The 21366-nt window shown below is 47.5% G+C and overlaps 1 protein-coding gene across 2 annotated transcripts in view; it reads right to left on the reverse strand.

Annotated features, from left to right (window-relative positions):
• CLCN4 (chloride voltage-gated channel 4) overlaps nt 1–19925 on the reverse strand; it is a 73294-nt gene extending 53369 nt beyond the window's left edge. The window contains exons 1-2 of one of the 2 annotated variants that reach the window (XM_020901293.2): nt 19782–19925; nt 18398–18525 (exon numbers count right to left, since the gene is read on the reverse strand). The gene's annotated coding sequence lies outside the window, so the exon portion shown is untranslated. Of the gene's footprint in view, nt 1–18397; nt 18651–19781 lie in introns of both variants that reach the window. The other variant, XM_020901294.2, reaches the window with a different exon arrangement.
• Between the last annotated feature and the right edge of the window lie 1441 nt (nt 19926–21366).

Consider the following 21366-nt stretch of genomic DNA (forward strand, 5'->3'; position numbering starts at 1 on the left):
CCAGAGTAGTCACTCTCTTGGCCCAGCCCTTGGTAAGCACTCATCTGGACACTTCGTAGAAACAGAGTCATGTCATATGTGTCTTTTGTGCTGGGCTTCTTATCATAATGTTTTCAAGGTTCATCCATGTTGGACCATGAATGCGTCGCTCCTTTTTATGGCTGAGTAATATTCCATTGTGTGGCCAGACCACATTGTGTTTATCCATTCATCAACTGATGGACATTTGGGCTGTTTGCACTTGGGGGCTATTGTGACTAATGCTGCTATGATCATTCAAGTGTTTGTGCAGACATGTATTTTCAGTTCTCTTGGGTAGACAGCTAGGAGTAGAATTACTGGGTGATATGGAAACTCTATGCTTAACTCTTTGAGGAGCTGCCATACTGCAACCACTTTTCTTAGTGAAGTTTTTTTAATTGAAATAAACATCTGTTTATAAAAAGGCAAAAATCCTAAGTATACACCTCCACAAATTTTCACAAACTGAAATCCCCCACGTAACTGGCGGATGCCAGATCAAGAAGAGGATATGACCAGCCTCCAGAAGCTCCCTCGTGGCCCCTTCCAGGCCCTCCTTCACCCCTAAAGGTATTCACTATCCTCATACCACAGATTAATTTGGCCTGTTTTTGAACTTTACATAAATGGATTCTTTTGTTTCCAGCTTTTGTTTTATGTTATAAGATCTATCCATGTTGTTGAGTTCATCTAATCATCATTTGTTCATTCTCTGTGCTCTTCAACAGCAAATTTTCTCCATCAAGGGCCAGATAGCAAAGGTTTGGAGGTTTGTGGGCCACGTGGCTCCTGACAAGGACTACTCAACTCTGCCTCTGTCACGTAGAAGCAGCCAGAGACAATACACAAATGAATGACTGGGACTGTGTGTCAATAAAACTTGATTCACGGACACTGAAGTTTGAATTTCATATAATCTTCACCTGTCACAAAAAATTATTCTTCTTTCAGTTTCCTTTGATCATTAAAAATGTAAAAACCATTCTGAGCTCATTCTTGGCTCAACGGATGAGCTGGATTTGGTCCATGGGATGACGTACTTTGCCTCTTTCTGTTCTATGATATTCGATGCTGGAAACAAACCCCAATGAGTTTATCTATTCTCCTGTGGATGGACATTGGGCTGATTTCCCAGTTGGAACCATTACACATGGTGCCTCCATCAATTACACATGGTGCCGCCATCATTTTCCATGCACACCCCCTCCAAGAAGTTACATAAAGCCCTTCCACCCATCCCCTCCTCTCTCTGCCCAGCAGGGCTGGGTGCCATGAGACCCTGACAACATTCATGCCACTTTCTGTCCCAAGTCAGGCCATGACAACTTATTTGCCTATCAGCTCTACTAGCTAATCCCCAGATGACTTGAGCAGGTGGAATGCAAAGTCGTAACTCAGATTAAAAGTCTCCAGTCAACAAGGAAGGCTGGTCACTTGAGGGGGAGTTCCAGCAGGTTCCTTTGGCAGTGTGGGCATGGTAGAAACTGCTACCAAATTCTCTGCCTGGATTCATAAGCCCTTCTAGCAGTCCAGCTTCACCCCCTTTCTCCTTCCTGTCCCCTCACAGTAATATAACTATTCTTCAGTGGTTGGCAAATGTTTCCTACAAAGAGCCAGATGGGGACTCTTGCCAGCTCAGGGGGCCATACAATCTCGGTCACAACTGCTCCAGTCGGCCCTTTGCTCACTGAAGCTCAAAGCAGCCCAGACAGAGCAGAAAGAGGGTGTGTGCCCCGGTGCCCCGACATGTGACTTACAGAAACAGGCAGTAAGCTGGTGGCTGCTGGCCCTGCTTCACACAAGTACTCATGGGGCATCTGCTACCGGCCCGACCCCTATCCAAGCTGTCAGAGTCACTGGCAGGCCTGAAAGCCTCACCTACCAACAGAAGCAGCAAAAGAAGCATCAAAATCCACTGGGGATGCACAAAGATAAAGAAGAGCAGCCATCTCACACAGGATTCTGGAAAGGAAGGATGAGACCCCAGAAATGCAACCACAGGACCTCACTACCAACATTTCAACCTGAAAGCTTCTGGGAAACAAAAGGTTTCTTCACACACACACACACATTTCTATGACATCCTACAATCAGAAAAGTTTCTCCAACTAATTACCTGTACTAATGCTTCAAGACGGTAGATGCACCTGGCATGTTAATAAAAGTAAGGTCATAGCACCTCTCTGACAAAGTGGTCAAGGTCATCAGGGCTAGAGGTCACCCATATTCACAGGACACAGTGGAAAGGGAAGAACACTGAGTTCAGAGCCAGAGCTTGGATGGCAACTAAAAAAAAAAAATTGCAAGAACACTGCAAGTCCTACAGATTTTCCAGAGGCTACACCAACCAACCACAAGCAGCCTTTACAAAGTCACTTTTCTTGCAACCTGCGTGGATTACACCAGGTACTAACCTCGGGGCTGATGCCTGCCGGCCACTCCTTTGAAGGCCACCAGCCTGAGCGCCCCTGGGCTCAGAGAGGGTGTCATTGCAACATTAGGCCACCAGAGGGTGCTCTGTGAGCAGCCCTGCTGCCACCAGCAGATGAGTCTGCTGGGCGGGGCCTGCCTCCTCCTTTCTCCATCTGCTGCAACCAGCACCCTTCCCTGCCTTCCCTGCCATCCTTCCCTCAGCTTCCTTTAAGCCCTAAGTCCTGCCTGAGGTCACGGGAACTCCTGTCTCCACAGCCCACAGCTTCGGCTCTGTGCCCTGAGCCAACTCAAGAGCAATTTCCACTGCGACCTGTGGTCACTCCTCTGTCACCTTCAGTGGCTTCTCGGCTTCTGTTGTTCAGTCGCTCAGTCATGTCCGACTCTCTGCGACCCCATGGACTGCAGCATGCCAGGCTTCCCTGTCCATCACCAACTCCCAGAGTTTGCTCAAACTCATGCCCATTGACTCAATAGCCACCCTCTGACCCCAGTGCTTCCCTAAATGTACTTGCAATGGGCAGCTCTCACAAGCCTGCTGATCAGAGTTGGGACCCATTAGAATCTGCACTGTGATCTCATCTGTGAGTGCTCAGTCGCTCAGTTGGGTCCAATTTGTTGAGACCCCACAAACTGTAGCCTGCCAGATTTCCCTGTCCGTGGGATTTTCCTGGCAAGAATGCTGGAGTGAGTTGCCATTTCCTCCTCCAGTGATCCCATCTACAAGGAATTATATACATTACAAATGGGGTGAAGGCATGGATGCTTCTTGTACAATCCATTAAGCCATGCACTTAGGTGTTACACACTTTGGGGAGTGTTTGCTATACTTTGCAATTTGAGGAAGTGTCTGAAAATGTGACCCGCCCATCAATAAATGCAGATCCTTAGGCGTGATTCTCATCTGTGGCTTTTGCTCAGGGCATCTATTCCTTCTTCTGGTGATGGTAGTGTCATTTTTCCTTGGAGCACAAGCCCTTCCCCACTCTTCATGGTCAGGGAGGTTTGGGTCGAAAGAGACTATGGTGGGAAGGGAAGCTCCTGTTCGATGGGAGGTACTCTGGGGCTGTCTAAAAAATGCTCACTTTCTTTTTTAAAGCAAGCTTTGTTGTTGTTGTTGTTGTTGTTTTTCAATGCAGATAATCTTTAAGTCTGTCTTGAATTTGTTACAGTGTTATTTCTGTATAATGTTCTGGGGGTTATTTTTTTTTAGATGTTTTTTGATGTGGATCATTTTTAAAGTCTTTACTGAGTTTGTTACAACATTGTTTCCCTGTTATGTTCAGGGTTTTTTTTTTTAGCTTTGAGGCATCTGGTATCTTAGCTCCCCACCAGGGATGGAACCCATACTCCCTGCACTGGAAGGTAAAATCTTAACCACAGGACTGTCAGGGAGGTCCTGCTCACTTTCTTTCGAAGCGCAGAAGTGTCTGGAGAAGAACAGGACGCTCCGAAACAGCTCTGTGACAGTCCTGTGGAAGGTGACCCAGAGGGGAAGAAACTGAAGGGGGGTTAGGGGGTTAGGACCCCGGGGCCCTGCAGGCCAATGTGGGCCCACCTTCGGCCCAGCGGAGTCCAGGTTGCTCACTTGAAAAAGGGCTGAGCACCCTCCAAGGGTGGCCTGGGGATGGGTCAGGAAAGGATGGCACCTGGCATTTGCCAGATGAGCTTGTTATTGAGTGGATGACAGCCCAGCTGAGCATTTAGCTCCACACAGGGATGCAAGAGTGGGCCGTTCTCACCCCCTAAAATTGTCCCTCCACCCATTTGGTACCAAAGCTTCCCCCATGCCCTGCCATGTGGGCACATGACCCAGGCTGGCCAACGACAGTCTCCAACCACCACGCACAGCCACTGACTGGGAGGTGAGCAAGGGACCCATACAAAGCCACGTGCAGATGATGGGGAAAACCAGGTGCCTCCTTCGACGGGAGTAGCTAACCTGGGAGCCACCTCCCTTAGGGCAGGTTTGGGGTTGCGGGAAGGGATGAGGCTGGGCAGCAGACCAGAGATGGACAGACCAATGGCTCCTGTCCCCAGAGGACACTGGGCACCTTTCGGCACATTTGACGAGGTATGCTGCTGGCATCTAGTGTAAAATGCTGCTCAATATCCTACAATGCATGGGACAGGCCCAAATGCCAACAGCACTGAAGTGGAGAAATTCTTTGCCTTAATCCAAAAGTGGATCAAAGGAGCCTTTTAGACACTTACTTCCCTGTGGGGGTAAAGAATCCACCTACCATGCAGGAGAAGGCAATGGCACCCCACTCCAGTACTCTTGCCTGGAAAATCCCATGGACAGAGGAGCCTGGTAGGCTGCAGTCCATGGGGTCGTGAAGAGTCAGACATGACTGAGTGACTTCACTTTCACTTTTCACTTTTATGCACTGGAGAAGGAAATGGCAACCCACTCCAGTGTTCTTGCCTGGAGAATCCCAGGGATGGGGTTGCACAGAGTCAGACACGACTGAAGTGACTTAGCAGTAGCAGCAGACACTTACTTCCCTGTGAGGGTAAAGAATCCACCTACAATGCAGGAGACCCAGGTTTGATCCCTGGGTTCAGAAGATCCCCTGGAGAAGGAAATGGCAACCCGCTCCAGTATTCTTGCCTGGAAAATTCCATGGACGAAGGACCCTGGTGGGCTACAGTCCATGAGGTTGCAAAGAATTGGACATGACTGAGCAACCGAGCATTACTCAGCCATAAAAAGGAATGAATTTGAGTCAGTTCTAGTGAGGTGGATGAACCTAGAGCCTGTTATACAGAGTGAAGTAAGTCAGAAAAGAGAAAAACAAATATCATATATTAATGCATATATATGGAATCTAGAAAAATGGTACTGATGAACCTATCTGCAGGGCAGCAATGGAGATGCAGACATAGAGAACAGACTTGTGGACACAGTGGGGGAAGGAGAGGGTGGGACGAACTGACAGAGAAGCATGGAAACAGATACTATATGTAAAATATATAGCCAGGGGGAATTTTCTGTATGACCCAGGGGGCTGAAACGGGGGCTCGGTAACAACCTAGAGGGGTGGGATAGGGTGGGGGGTGGGAGGGAGGGTCAAGAGGGAGGAGACATATGTATACTTGTGTCTGAATCATGTTGATATGCGGCAGAAACCTACACAACACTGTAAGGCAATTCTCCTCCAATTAAAAATAAATTAAAAAAAAACTACATCCATCTAGACCTAGAGATGATCACACTAAGTGAAGAAAGTTAGAGAAAGACAAATATCATATAATATCACTTATATGTGGAATCTTTAAAAATGATCCACTTTAACACATTTACAAAACAGAAATGTACCCACAGATTTGCTATATGACTCAGGGAACTCAAACCAGGGCTCTGTGACAACCTAGAGGGGGATGGGATGGGGTGGGAGGGAGGTTCAAGAGGGAGGGGACATATGGCTGATTCATGTTGATGTCTGGCAGAAACCAACACAATACTGTAAAGCAATTATCCTTCAATTTAAAATAAATAAATTTAATTATAAAAAAAGAAATAGACCCACAGACACAGAACACAAACTTATGGTTACAAAAGGGGAAAAGGTTTGGGAGGGAGTTTGGGATTAAAATTGGGAGTTTGGGAGTAAAATACACACACTACTGTATACAAAATAGATCAATAACAAGGATCTACTCTACCACAAGGAACTCTATGCAATATCTTGTAATAACCTATAATGGAAAAAAATGTAAAAAAAAGTATAAAACAATCACTTTGCTATATACCTGAAACTAACACAACACTGCAAATCAACTATATTTCAATAAACATTTTTTCAAAAAAAAACAAAAAAATTACATCCGTCAAAAGATAGAAAAACTCTATCAAGCAGTGAGATAAATGCTTTGGACATCACTGCAGAGGCAAACTCAAAAATACAAGAAAAATTGCTTATCTGTGCATATACACAGGATAAAAAGAATATGTAAACCATACTCAAGTCACTAGATGAAAGCGAGAGAGGTTGAGAGACACTTCTTTTAACTGCATGCCTTTTCTATACTTTGGCACAATGTGAGTTTGGAAGGCATGGCTTGCTTTCCCCTACTAGGCTCCAGGGGTTTCCTTAACTGCTCAGTTCATCTCGATTTTTCCCTTATTGCTTTAAACCCCGGAAAAAAACTGGGTTGACAAATATAAAGACACATTTCCTCCTCTGAGCAGCTGGCCAGCATTCTGGCTAACACCCGACCACAGGCTGTGACCCAGAATCGCAGGGGCCCAAAGGAGCGGACTTTGGACCTGTTACAGCAGAGGGGGGAGGGAATGGACTGCAAGCTGGCAGTTCCTGTAGCCGACCAACAAGCCAGACTGCTCTTCCTGCTTCAAGACATGCTGTCCCTCCCAGCATGCCCCCACTGGTGGCAGAGTCACTCCTGATGGATTCGGTGTGGATGAAGACTGCACTCAGGTATGAACGCAGGAGGCAGAGTCCTCGTCCTTTTTCTGTAAAGCAATGTTTTGGTCACTTCCCCAACCAAAGCTTTTTCCCTCCCCTCTCCATCTGACCTGAAAGCCTACCAACTTCAAATCCATTTGAGACAATGGAGTCTCGCTTCTAAAATGTAGACACCAAAAAAATAAAATAAAATGTAGACACCTTTAGGACAGTGAGGGGCCATGCTTTGTCCGCCCTTCTAGCCAATCCTCCAGCCCCAGAGTGACGCCCCAGTCCTTTCCCTGGGCAGGGAGAGGGGATTACACAGAGAGGCACCAACAGTCACAGGAGCCCCCTGGTGGCCCAGGAGAAAAAAACCTCAAAGCCACAGGACGCCCAGACAGAAACACAAGTATCAACCTTTGTCAATTTCAAGCTGTTGCCTGGCACTGGCAGAGTCAAGCAGGGTGACCTCCGCCTCCAGCTCCTGCTTCGCCCTCGGCCCCCGCCCAGCAGACCCCTCTGCCATGGCACAGTTCCTGTGGCCCCAGGGCTCTTTGTCCCCTTTCAGAACACAGCCTGCGTGTGGGAAGGGAATAAGGCCAACTGCAATCGGCCTCTTCCGGGTGACACAATGGACTCAGTGTTCTCACACCCCCACTCCAGAGGGCAGGGAGAGGGCCCTGAGGTCTTGGCGTTTCCGGTGCCCAGGATCAAGGATGGAGAACGTCCCCAGGACCTCATCCTCGTGTGCTCAGTCACTCAGTCGTGTACAGCTCTCTGCGACCCCATGAACTGTAGTCCACCGGGATCCTCTATCCATAGAATTCTTCAGGCAAGAATACTGGACAAATGTGCCTTTTCCTCCCCCAGGGATCTTCCAGACCCCAGGATCAAACCCATGTCTCTTTCATCTCCTACACTGACAGGCACATTCTTTACCTCTAGCGTCACCTGGGAAGTCCTCAATTAATTTATCATCCTCGTGATAATTGACAACAATCCAGTAGAGCTCCTGGTCTAAGCACTTCACACATATCAGTCACCAGGGCCCCTGACACTCTCTGAATTAAACACCATCGGCCTCAGGCCCATTTGACAGATTGGCAAACTGAGGCAGAGGAGGGGGTGAGGTCCCTGGCCCAAGTCCTCCAGACAGTGAGTGGGGAGCCAGATTCCCACCAGGACCCCAAGGGCCCTTCCTCTTGGGTCATGGGAGGACCGAAGAAGTCTCGTTCCTCTCAGGAAGCAAGAGCTACCTGTTCCCACAGAGAAGGTCCTGTTTGTCAAGCTTCTCCTAAACTGTGCAGAAAGCACCAAAGCAAAGGCCTGCCAGGCTCTCCTCCATTCCACCGGGTGGACAAAGGCACGCATGCCCTGGGAAACACTGCTGGACTGGTTCATCAGGGCTACCCTGACGAGCCCCACAGACTGGGCAGCTCAAATGGTTGAAACTTGTCTCTCAGTTCTGGAGGCCAGAAGCTTGAGATCAAGGTGACAGCAGGACTGGTTTCCTGGGGGCTGGATCCAGCCCCAGCCTCTCTGCTTAGAGTGTTGACGGCCATCTTCTCCTGGTACACCTTGCATCCTCTCCTCTCTGCACCTGTCTGTGCAGAAAGTTCCTCTTATAAAGACCCCAGTCAGGCTGGACTGAGGCCACCCTCATGACCTCATTCTAATTTGATTACCTAGACCCTATCTCGGTCTTTCTCTGGTGACTCACTGGTAAAGAGTACACCTGCCAATGCAGGAGACACAGGTTCGATCCCTGGTCCAGGAAGATCCCACATGCTGCAGAGCAACTAAGCCCATGTGCCACAACTACTGAGCCTGTGCTCTAGAGCCCGGGAGCTGCAACTACTGAAGCCTGCACAGACTAGAGCCTTTGTTCCACCTCAAGAGAAGGCACACCTAGAGAGCAGCCCCCATTCTCCACAACTAGAGAAAAGCCCAAGTAGCCATGAAGACCCAGCACAACCAAAAGTTAACAAATAAAAATTATTTAAAAAAAATTTTTAAAGACTATCAATATTTTGGCTGCCTGATGCAAAGAACTCACTCACTGGGAAAGACCCAGATATTGGGAAAGATTGAGGGCAGGAGGAGAAGGGGACAACAGAGGATGAGATGGATAGATAGCATCACCAACTCAATGAACATGAGTTTGAGCAAACTCTGGGAGATGGTGATGGACAGGGAGGCCTGGCGTGCTGCAGTCCATGGGGTCTCAAAGAATCAGACACGACTTAGCAACTGAACAACAAGAACAAAATCTCCAAATAAGGTCAGATTCTGAGGTAACAGGTGTTAGGAATTAAGATGCACTTTAAGACACACGGTTTCAGCCCATAACAGCAGCTGAAGACAATGCTGGTGAGAAATCCTGCGTAGTACGGTTCCCTCTCCCAAGAGCTCTGCAAACCATCTTCCACCACAACAATCTTTCTGCTTATGTAGGCTACGCCCCCTCGTGGATGAAAACAATATCTTAGACACAACCTGCACCTCCGTGAAGGTTAAATGCAGGGAGTCCTCCAGCACAACCTTGAGTTGTCCTCCCCTGTGTCCTCAGAGCAAGGCCACAGCAGGATCACGGCCACAGGGTGACCTAAGCGTATCCCAGTGGGGTTGACCCCGGGGAGGGCCAAAACGTCAGTCGATTCCTATGTTTTGGGCAAATAGGGTGCTGGTGGGAGGCCAGACTGAGTTAAGAGGAAAAGAGCATGTCTGTAATCATTGAGGTGGCCCCTCTCCTCCTAACCTGATCAGTGCCTCCAAGGGTTTCAGTGGACAGAAAAAGAAAATTTCACCCTGAGCTATATCACAACCCAGAAGGGAGGCTAAGATCCCAGAAGGAGCTAACCTCCATTCATCTGCCGGGATGTGGTTAAAAAGTGCTTGGCAAGCATAAGGGAAGCAACAGCCGCCACAAGAAATGAGTCAGCAGGTCCGCGGCCACCAGGGCGAGGAGCAGACTTCCCGAGGGGACAAACGGAACATGGCATCTCGGTGAGGCTCCCTCTAGCCAAACCCCATAGCCATCCCAGCATCAGTGCTGCCGCTGGCGGGAGCAGCCTGACAGCATCCTCAGGGGGTCGAAGGACCCCAGGAGCAGGAACAGTCACCACCAACGGGGAAGGCTCTGGTCTCCAACTTCCATCAGTTTGACTAATGGCCACCTCCCAGCTCTCAGGGCCACACAAGGACCCGCACAAGAGTGCTTGCTGATGGGTGACCCAGGCTGGCCAGCATGGGGGATGGGGGACAGCAGTTCAGGCAGAGAAGAGCCACTTCACAGGCGCAGGGCAGGTGACGGGCTCAAGGGCCCTCGAGAAAGCTTGGGCAACTTCATCCACAACAGGCAGCCGAAAGGTGAGTCTTGCTGATGTCACATGTGGAATGCAAGAGCTGTTGTCTCTGCGGTCCCTGTGCACTGCCACCCAACCCTGGTGACACTGTCCTGAGAGGCTGTGCAGGTGGCCTCCACCTCGAGGCACCATAGTTACGGGGTTACAGTGTGACCCGACCCACGCGCTCCTGTGATAGCCAAGGCCTGCCTGCTGCCGAGCATGACACGGCTGCTCAATTAGTCAGGGGCACGGCCCTCCAAGGGCTTCCCAGATGGCGCAGCAAAGAACCTGCCTGCAATGCAGGAGACCCGGGGTTGATCCCTGATCAGGGAAGACCCCCTGGAGAAGGAAACGGCAACCCACTCCAGTATTCTTGCCTGGAGAATCCCATGGATGGAGGAGCCTGGGGGTTCCAGTCCATGGGGTCACAAAGAGTCAGGCACGACTGAGCATGCGTGCACGCATGCACAGTCCTCTAAGCTACAGCTCACGTGGCCACCCAGCCTCCTCACTGGCCACCTGGCTTCCTCTTTCACCCACCTCTGACTGTTCTTAGAGCAGCCAGAGCCAGGCCTTTGAACACAAGTCCTGATGTGTTCCTCTCCCACCCAAAAGCACTCCGTGGCTTGTCGCCACACTGAGTCACCCAGGCTTGGTTCCACTCCCGCTAAGTCCCTGCATGCGCCGCCCTGGCTAGCCCTCCGAGCACTTGCCCCAGCACACTTCTCTGGCTGGCTCTTCTCTGGACATGCCCACCTCACACCTGTTCCCTCAGCCCTGAGCTCTCCATCTCCTCAGTGTTCACGTGGCTCCCCCTCAGTCCCTGGTCACATGCGAGCCCTCAGAGGGGCCTGGGTAACCACCCCATCTAACCAGGATTCTGAATCCACTGCTGCCCACCCTCTGCCTCTCACTGTATCACACGATCGCACAACCTATCAAATCCAGTTACCTTCTCTTTCCTCTGCTTGAAGGTCACTCCCATGCAGGCATGAACCTTGTCCATTTGGTTCCACAGTAAACCCCAGTGCCTAGACGCATCAGTCTCAACCAGTCTAGAGGCAATTTCACCCACCCCGGAACATTTGGCAATGTCTCGAATTCAGCTGTCACAAGTGGGGGTTGGGGCCATGGTTGCAACCCCCATCAAGTGGGGGAGGGCAGAAGACGCTGTTCAACATCCTCCAGGGCACAGGATGGTCCCCCACAGAGAGTCCTCCAGCCCCAAAGCCCATAGAGTCCAGGGTGAGGAGCCCTGTCCTAGACACACAGCAGGGACCCAACAAACATTGGCAGGATAAAGAAGTAAATGAGGGAGTGAATGAACAAAAGAACTTGAAGGTTCAAGTCTCATATGAATGTCCCTGCAGTTCTCAGGGATAGCAGTGGTCTTTTCTCAGGGGACTAATAGTTCCCTTAATTTTTCATCTAATTTATACTTAATGAGTACTTACTCTGCCACGAGTTATGTGCTAGGGTTACATTGGTGAGCAAAACACACATAGTTCCTGCACTCACAGAGCTCATAGTGCAGAAAAGAACATTCTGGGGACTTCCCCAGAAGTCTAGTGGTTAGGACTCCACGCTCCCACTGCAAGGGACTCAGGTTCAGTCCCTGGTCAGGAAACTAAGATCCCACATGCTACACGGCATGGCCAAAGAAAACACTCTGTTAGAGGCATCTGGGGACCTGGAGGGTTCCCCAACTGAGTTACTATCAGTCATGTGACCTTGGGCAAGTCACCTGACTTTCCTGGACATCTCTTAGTCACATGTAAAATATAAGGGTTGCTTTGATCTTGAAGATAAGTCCCAACATCTATACTCTGTGCATTTAACTAATCCTAGAGAGGTCTTCTCCTCTTTGGCATTTTTACATGAGCATAATACCATGAGCACAGATTACAAAAGCTTGAGGAATCCACATACTCATCAAAATGAGACTGGTTAAGTAAACTTCCATACCGTCCACACTCTGGAACTCAACTGTAAGCAAGATGATGTAAACAGCCTCCAAACAATGAAGAGAAGCAAAGTATACCAACTGCCTCCATTCTCTCTCTAAAAGTACTTTCACAATAAAATGGAATGAATGAATCACTGCTACATGAAACAACATGGATGAATCTCACCATCATGCCAATGACAGAAGCCAGATGTAAAAGTATAAAGATCACAAGACTTGAGGTATATGAAGTTCAAGAACAGGCAAAAGTAAACCGTGCTGACAGAAATCAGTATGGTGGTTGCCGGAAGATTTGGCTAAAAGAGGACAAGATGGAGCCCTCTGGGAGTACCGGGAATCCTGATTTGTCAAAATCAACTGAACTTAAGATCCATGCATTTCCCTCCTTGCAAATTACATCCCAATGAAGAAAAAAAGAGAAAGGAAAGTGCTATACACATTCTACACATGGGTGTCCTTGCACAGACATTTTCAGAAACAATATATAAGACAGTTATTAGCGGTTGCCTTTGGAAGGGGGATGAGGTACTGGGAATGAGAAAGAGACTTCATTTCATTTTCATAACCTTGAGCCCATGGGAAGTTCACACAACCAGCATGTATTACTATTTCAATAGAAAACAAGTCATTCAAAAACTACTATGTTCTGGAAAGAAAATCACCCCTGCTCTTAGAAAGGAAAACTCACTTCCGGTCATCCCTTGCAAATAACAGTCAAGCAAGGGTTTGATAATAAGGCCTTTCCCACCGCCCACTTGCCAGAGTTTGCAGAGTGCTCATACACATCCCCTCCTCGTTGCTAACTCGCCCTCCTAGGTCTGGTTCAGAAAGCCTTCTGGGTGAGCTGGTAACTTCCAAGCCAGCAGGTCTCAGCTGGGACCTCAGGTCCCTGCAGTCAAGGGCACCTAGAGCTCAGGTTAAAAATGTTCCCTCTGGGCTTCACTCCCAGATCTCCTCAATCAGAATCCCCCACAAACCCAAGAGTCTGTGTTTCTTTTCTAGCTTCTTTTTAACTTTTTATTGGGCACATTTTCAAATACACAGCACATTATGGAGAAGAGTCCAATGAAAAACACCAATCAGACTCAATCAGTGTTCCTATTTGACCATATTGGCCTCTTCGCACTGTCTCTCCATTCAACTGAAACATTTAAAAGTAAACTACTTTTACCATAGGTGCATTTTATGTGGAATCTAAAAAGAAATGATACAGATGAACTTACAAAACAGAGACTCACAGACTTAGAGAATGAACTTATGGTTGCTGGAGGGGGAAGGGATAGTTAGGGAGTTTGGGATGGACATGTACACACTGCTATATTTAAAATGATAACCAAGGACCTACTATATAGCACAGGAAACTCTGCTCAATACTCTGTAATAGCCTTATGGTTACCAGAGGGAAGGATGGGGGGAGGGATAGTTAGGGAGTTTGAGATGGACATGTACACACTGCTGTATTTAAAATGGATAACCAACAAGGACCTACTATACAGCACATGGAACTCTGCTCAATGTTATGTGGCAGCCTGGATTGGGAGTTTGGGGGAGAATGGATACATGTATATGTATGGTTGAGTCCCTTCCTTCACTTTCCACCTGAAACTATCACAACATCGGTCATCGGCTATCAGTCAGTCAGTTCAGTTGCTCAGTCATGTCCAACTCTTTGCAACCCCATAGACTGCAGCACGCCAGGCTTCCCTGTCCATCACCAGCTCCCGGAGCTTGCTCAAACTCATGTCCATCGAGTCAGTGATGCCATCCAACCATCTCATCCTCTGTCATCCCCTTCTCCTCCTGCCTTCAATCTTTCCCAGCATCAGGGTCTTTTCCAATGAGTCAGTTCTTCGCATCAGGTGGCCAAAGTATTGACCGAAGCAATCAACTATACTTCAGAACAAAATAAAAAGTTCAAAAGAAAAAATAAATTACTGTGGTTCTCAAAGTTTGTCTAGGGATACACTGAGATTCCAAAGACATTTAAAGAGGTCTGTGTTGTCAAAAATATTTTTATACTAATCTTACATTATTTGCCTTCTTCCATTCTCATTCTCTCAGAAGTGTATGGTGGAATTTTCCAGAGGCAACACGACATGTGATATTGCAGCACTGAATGCAAAAGCAGGTTTGAGAATTCATCTATCTTCTATTCAGAAGTACATAAAAGAAAGCTACAAGGCGTTTAAAAAAAAAACACTTTAATAGTACCTTATAGCTCTCATGACACTTCACCCCTAAATACTTCAGCATGCACCACTGAAAAATAAGACTCTTCTACATGCACATGTGTCAGTTATCTGCTATGTAACAAATTACCCCAACACAGGACAGCAGGAAACCACCATGTCTCATCTCACTGTTTCTATATCAGGAATCAGGAGTGACTGAGCTGGGTGCCTACTGCACTATAAGATTGTCACATCTAATCAAATTTACAATAGTTTCCTCATATCATCTACTAACTAGGCAGTCACATAAAAATAACCCAGGTATCCCCAACACCTATTATAGATGCTTGTTCAGGCCAGGATCCAGTCAAGGGCACAAGTTACATTTGGTTATTGTCATAGACTGAAAGTATCTTTCCAGAATTTATATATTGAAATCCTAAACCCCAATGTGATGATATTAGGAGGTGAGGCTTTTGGGAGGTGATCAGGTCATGAAGGTGGAGCTCTCATGATGGGACTAGTGCCCTTATAAGAAGAGACCTCATGTGCGGATCTGAGAGTTGACCCATACAGAAGGCTGAGCACTGAAGAATTGATGCTTTTCTTGAGAGTCCCTTGGACTGCAAGGAGATCAAACCAGTTAATCCTAAAGGAAATCAACCCTGAATGTTCATGGGAAGGACTGATGCTAAAGTTGAAGCTTCACTATTTGGCCACCTGATGCAAAGAGCCAACTCACTGGAAAAGACCCTGATGCTGGGAGAGATTGAGGGCAGGAGGAGAAGGGGATGACAGAGGATGAGATGGTTGGATGGCATCACCGACTCAATGGACATGAGTTTGAGCAAACTCCGGGAGATGGTAAAGGACAGGGAAGCCTGGTGTGCTGCAGTCCATGGGGTCGCAAAGAGTCGGACATGACTTAGCAACTGAACAACGACAAGACCAGACCAGAAAGCTAGCGTTCTCTCTTCCCACCATATGAGGACACAGGGAGAAGATGGCCCTCTGCGTCCAGAAGAGAGCCCTCACCAGAACCCAACCATGCTAGCACCGTGATCTCAGACTTCCAGCCTCTGGAACTACGAGAAATAAATGTCTGCTGTTGATAAGGCACCTAGCGAGTGGTCATAGCACCAGAGCTGCCTAGCACAGTGATTCTATGTCTTATGTTTCAGTTGGTGGAGAACCCTCCTCCTTTTTCATTTTCTTTCTCAGTATTGCCTGCGTGAAAAGACAGCACCCGACAGCCCACCCAGGGTGCCAAGCCATTCTGGGGACGAGGTTCCTGGCCAGCTGTGGGTGCCACCTGCAAAGAAAATGGCTGGAAGTGGACAAAGGAGGCTGTCTGAGCCCTGACCTCTGCACACTGGGTCTTTCTCACTAAAGACCAACCCTCTTCCCAGGAGAGCCATTTTTATGGGGCCACAAAGAGGCTGAGAGCAAGTGAATTGGAGGAGGGACACACTGCAGTGCCAGGCCCTCGGAGGGACAAGGATGATTTTTCTAATCATTCCAAGCCTCCTTCCCCAAACCCACTGCACATGACCCTCATCCTGCAATGTCACTGCCACCCTCGCTTCCCGTCTTCCAGGAGTTCCCAGTGTGCTGACCCTTTACCATCCATCTGACCCCCGAAAATTCAAAAGCAGCAGGACCAGCACGAACAGTAGCCCTATTTTATGGATTCGGCAACAGCTCTGGGAGCAGAAGTGAGGCGGCAAAGCCACCTCTGCCAAGTGTCAGAACCACAGCTTTAGTGGTCAGTCGTGCACTGAAGCTTGAAGGGCAAGACCGTGACCACCACCACCTTCGGGGTCCAGACGGGGGCTCTGGGCACAGCTGGTGCTGGCCTCCTGGACCAGCCACACATGCTGCCAGCATCTCCCCGCCACAGCGGGTGCCAGCACCCCCATTATCTCCCTCTCTGCTTGTGACATCTCCACCCGGTCCTGCTATTCCCACTTCTGCAGATAAGGATGATGACTCTGGGCTACTCCAATTCCAGACATGATGATCTAGTGCTTGTGTTTTTTCCCTCTCTCCCTGACACTCTCCCTTCTGCCAAGCCAGCTTCCCGGCTACAACTGGCACACACACAGGCCTCCCCTTTTTGACAGAAGCTATTTCTGGAACCCCACAGCAGAAAAAAAGCCTTCACACTGTGTTTCCCAATATATACAACATCATGAAAGGGAATCAGATCTCCGACCGAGGGCTCAGCATGAAACAACTCACAGGAAAATGAATTCTAGAATACTGGGGCCCGAAGAACATTGAGAGGTCATCTGAATCAACAATTCTCAAGCAGGGGCAATGGAGTCCCACGATGGGACAATGGCAGGGTCTGAAGACATTTTTGGTTGTCACAACTAGGGAATCTAGTAGGTAGAGGCCAGAGGTGCAGCTGAACACCCCCACAACAGATTTCTCCAGCCCCAAATGTCAACAGGGGGCTTCCCTGGTGGCTCAGCAGTAAAGAATCCACCTGCCAATGCAGGAGACGTGGGTTCGATCCCTGGGTTGGGAAGATCCCCTGGAGAAGGAAGGAAATGGCAACCCACTCCAGTATTCTTGCCTGGAGAATCTCATGGACAGAGGAGCCTGGTGGGCTACAGTCCATGGAGTCACGAAGAGTCGGACACGACTGAGCAACTAAACAACGACAAAATGTCAATAGTGTCAAGGCTGAGAAACCCCAATACTCCTTGGTTACTTTGAGGACAAGAAAATTGAGGCCCAAAGGCACAAAGTGATTTGTCCCAAGTTGCACAGTCCCAAAGGCAGAGGTGGAGCTAGGTCTCTGCTATCTGTCATCTGCCCTGCTCTGTCTAGTGTTGGGCTGGAGGAGAAAGGAGCATGGGAACAAGAGGATCGTAAAAGTCTTGTAGTCAACCTGAGCCAAATGAAGAAAACTGCAGTAAATTAATTACTAAATTACTGTAGCAAAACATCAGGGTGTCCAATCGCTGAAAGAAATGCCTTCTTCAATTATCAACTAAAACAGCATTGCTTTACTGGTCTCCAACAATTGCTGGATGGATCAAAGGATACATGGTGTGAGCTCCAGTACAATTTAGCAATACCAAGGCTTCCCAGGGGGTCACGTTTTACAGGTAAGATCGACCACATTCTCTTCCTAAGGGTACTGCATATATCCTGGCCTCATATGTGAAGGAGAGAAAGGAATGCAAACACAGGTGGGAAATCTCAAAAGTGTTCATTAAAATACCAGGCCCTGTCCTGTTAAAACTGAAGTCACCTGATTCCCCCTTCATCTGTCGCTGCATCATCAAGCTTCTTCTTCCAGCAAGCAAATTATTTAGCAAGGGAATTAAAAAGAACACTGAAAAATCATAGGGTTTGGTGTTCAGCTCCACCCCCTTCTAAAGACCATTTTGTTCTTAAAAGATACAACTGGTTTGCGTTCTCTTACCCGCCTATTGGAAGCTTTATTTTATTGGATAATGCTAATGTTTTTTAATCTATTTAAAACACCAGGACGAAACAAACATTTCTGACATATACCCTTTAAATGCTACAACCTTGCAAAATAATGCAAAACAATTTAGACCGCACATCTAGCTCTTCAATGGCTAACCAGTAAGTTTCCGTTCCATTTCAAGCAAAGCAGCTTTGGCTTTGAAAGAAATCAGGCTAAATACTGAGAACAAAACAACCCCCTGTAAGAAGAATTAGTAAATGTGTCATTATTTAAGAATCACTCTGACAGTCGGTAAACAGTTGACAGTTCTCTCGGACAGGCCCCCCTCTCTCTTACAATGCATGTATTGTGATCATTCCTGATTTTTTTTCCCCTCCTGTGCAGGAGGCCGGGGTCTTTCTGTCTGGCCCCAGGCCACTTTCCCGGGATGGATGAGCATGACAAGACCCAAGTCACGCGTGAGCCTACAACAGTCACCCCCACTCCTGCCCCCGCGTCCCCCTGACGCCTGATGCCTGCAGCAGCCCCAACAGCCAGAGACCCTACTTTCGTTTTCTGGGGCGCCGACGGGCTGCAGGGGCTCCGCCTGCAGAGTCTCTTACCTGCAGTGCCGCATGGCGCAGGCCGGTCGCCCACCTGCACCGCATCCTAGAGCATCCTTTCTTCAGCGCGACGGCTGCGAGCGCGCTGACGTCATCGGGAGGCGGTGCCCACACCGCCACGTGACGCCCTAGGGGCAAAGAGGGGAGGGTGGGAAGACCCTGGAAGTGAGGAGGGAGTGGCCGAGAAGCCCCGCTCTGGCCTCCGTTCTGGGCGGTTTGTTTGATGTGGGCAGCTGGCCTAGACTTGCACGAACTGTGGGAAACAGCACACACAAAGGAAGACCCAAATGATTCCAGGCTCCACGCAGGTAATAGGATTTCAAAAGAGTTAGCAGTAAGGGGATTAGTAATGAAAGGAAATGATTTAGTCTTTTATTTTTCAGTCTTCATCAAATGCAATGGAGAACTAAACAAATCTATTTTGTGCAAATCAAAATGACAGTTAAAATATGGGGTGCATATACATACTTTGCACAGAGGGTCCATGTTTCAAATAGTATATCAAAAGCATTAATCTGAAGTATATTCGTTGTGGCATATAATACTAATTTCACTATAAATAATGCTTTTTATTACTCCATAACAAATAATGCATGCCAATATTAATGTGGTTTTGAAAACTGTGCTATCACATATTTATACTTGAACATTTGATGATTTAAAATAAACTGCTATTGCATGAACGTTGTTGTACTTGTGTCTGTTTTCGGAAATCTTATGGCAAAAAATTTAATCTCAGACATGAAAGTTAATTCACAGTAACTCATTATTTCACGTTTTCTAATTTTTATCACATTCTGCAGAAGTGAATCATCTCACTATTTCAGAAAATATGTACAATGTCAATATTGCTCATTCACAGCTGAAACAGCCTTGCCTAGAAAGACTTAGAAAATTCCAACTGTGACCATTTCGTAAATTTGAAATGGCATATTTCAAACTTAAACTGTGAAAATATCAACTTTCTTGCCAAACTGCATAAACGTTTTCGAAATGTGAAAGGGCAAAAGCAGGAACTGTTTTTATTTGATTTCCAGCTTCATATAGATTAGTTTCTTTTCGTTTGAGTTTAAATGGCAATTTTAACATTCCCTTCGCTGGCGCCCCTGAAAGAGATGTGAAATAGATTGTTTCACGAGCAGGCCAGGGTTACTTGCTATTTATTCCGGCAGCTTTCATGTCCTTCTATATTTAACCCTGGACTCTTTTACCACCATTCCCTCCGGATTAACCGAATTTCTGTTAATAAGGTCAGTCTGTAATTTGGCCCTTGCCTCTCACAGCAATCGATTATTTTCAACTCGATTTTAAAAATCAACAAAGTGGCCGCATGGTATTCTCGGGCCCTCCTCTCATCTGTTTTTCTGAGGGATAAGTAACTTACCTTCTGCTTTCAGCTTCGTGGGATATAAAATTTAAATGCTACCGTAATCCCCTGCTCCATTGGGTTGAGGGGCTGACAAGTTCATTTTCCTGCCAGAGGCAAATGTCGATTTCAGCCTCAGGCTCCCAGGGCTGGCCCCACCCCCAACTACCCCCCGCGGAGAGCCCGGCTGGGAGTGTCACGTGCTCCACCCAGCCACTCAACCCTACCCAGCCGGCTCGGTCACCTCGGCGGCTGGCCCTGCCCATCTTGTTCGCCTCGTACAGCCGGTGCCTTCGGGTCCAGAGAGAACTCCGCGTCCCCGACACGGGACGCGCTACCCGCTGGGACTGGGCTCCGTGGACGACAGTGATGGACCTTCCAAGAATCAATGGAAGTGGGGCCCGGGATAATCTATATTATGCCCTCCGAGGTCTGAAATGACTTGCTTAGTGCTCCGGCTTAACGGAAATGACTAAAAGTAGAGGCACCTTCCTCGGCGTGGGGCGATTTTTTTTTTTTTTTTTTTTTTTTTTTTTTGTCAGTAGGTTTCACCTTCTCTTCTCCAGGTGATTGCTCAAGTGTAAAAAACATTACAGCAAACAGGCGATTCAGGGCGCAGTAATTTTCAACAGAATGAGGTCACTTCCGACATCCTCCACCCCCACCTATGAAATTGTCCTTTAGGCAGAGGTTTACCAAAAAAAAAGAAAAAAAAACCAAAAACAGAAACCAACACAACTAAAGCAAACAAACAAACAAACAAAAAACAGATACCACCCATAAAAATGTAAATTGATCAATTTTCCTGGTGGGCTGTTTAGCAATTCCTACCAAAACCCTTGCAAATAAGTGCAGGCCCATTCAATGGGCCAGGAACTTGCTCCAGGGGGAAAAAATATGAAGGAATGGAAAGAATTGTGAAAGGAAAAACTGCTGCAATATTATTTATGACCTCAAAGCACCAGAAGCAAGTTAAGTGGCCAAAACCAGAGGGTGGGTTCAGTTGTAAGACACAAGTACAATGGAAGAATTAAAATATCCAGTAGTAGATATTTTTTGACCTGGAGAGACATCCACGGTCAGTTAGATGAAAAGAAGCAACTTCCAAAGTGTTATGTGCTGAATGATGGAATGAATGTATGTCTGTAAGTGTTGAAGGGAAGCAAAATATGCCACCCCAAATATGTCACTTGGCATTTCGATTTTTAAACAGTCTGTGCAAAATAGACACTGACCTTCCTTGGTCCCCCTAAAAGCATGTGAAATTACCCTCCCTGTGCCATTGGATAAAAGGAATTCACGTCCTGGAAGGCTGTATAAACAAGCCTTGTTAACTTCTCTAACTTGCTAGCCTACTGGGACCCTCTTGTTTCTCCATTTTGCCACATTGTTTCCCTGTCTAGAAGGTATAAAATCTGCCTGCTTTGATGACTTCTTGGAGTCCCCTACAGTAGGAAACTAAGTTTATTTTTCGCCTGTTAATCCTTTTGTATCAATTTAATTATTAGACCAGTCAAAAAACTGGGAAGAAGGGGAAAGTTTTACATGTTTTATATATGAACATAGAAAACAACTGGGAAGCATATCCATTAAATTATCACCC

This window comes from Odocoileus virginianus, unplaced genomic scaffold (assembly GCF_023699985.2).
Source record: "Odocoileus virginianus isolate 20LAN1187 ecotype Illinois unplaced genomic scaffold, Ovbor_1.2 Unplaced_Contig_16, whole genome shotgun sequence".
Taxonomy (NCBI): Eukaryota; Metazoa; Chordata; class Mammalia; order Artiodactyla; family Cervidae; genus Odocoileus; species Odocoileus virginianus.